The sequence below is a fragment of the Rhincodon typus genome, chromosome 12 (genome assembly GCF_021869965.1).
Source record: "Rhincodon typus isolate 14 chromosome 12, sRhiTyp1.1, whole genome shotgun sequence".
NCBI lineage: Eukaryota > Metazoa > Chordata > Chondrichthyes > Orectolobiformes > Rhincodontidae > Rhincodon > Rhincodon typus.
This window is the reverse complement of record NC_063343.1, coordinates 65,648,234-65,648,555: the sequence shown is the minus strand read 5'-3', so window position 1 is coordinate 65,648,555 and position 322 is coordinate 65,648,234. Positions and strand designations below refer to the sequence as shown.

The 322-nt window shown below is 37.3% G+C and overlaps 1 protein-coding gene across 2 annotated transcripts in view; it reads left to right on the top strand.

Moving 5' to 3' along the window:
• The window catches only part of tnip1 (TNFAIP3 interacting protein 1), a 27,069-nt gene that overhangs the window by 16,094 nt on the left and 10,653 nt on the right, over positions 1-322 (top strand). The window lies entirely within an intron of this gene.

The window sequence follows — 322 nt, the reverse complement described above, 5'->3', positions numbered from 1 at the left end:
TCTTTCGTTCTTTCTCTCTCTCTCTCTCTTTTTCGTTTTGTCTTTTCTCTCTTTTTCGTTTTCTTTTTCTTTCGTTCTTTCTTTCATTCGTTCTCTCTCTCTGTCTGTCTCTCTCTTTCTCTTTCTTTCGTTCTTTCTCTGTCTCTCTCTTTCGTTCTTTCTCTCTCTCTCTCTCTTTTTCGTTTTGTCTTTTCTCTCTTTTTCGTTTTCTTTTTCTTTCGTTCTTTCTTTCATTCGTTCTCTCTCTCTGTCTGTCTCTCTCTTTCTCTTTCTTTCGTTCTTTCTCTGTCTCTCTCTTTCGTTCTTTCTCTCTCTCTCTCTC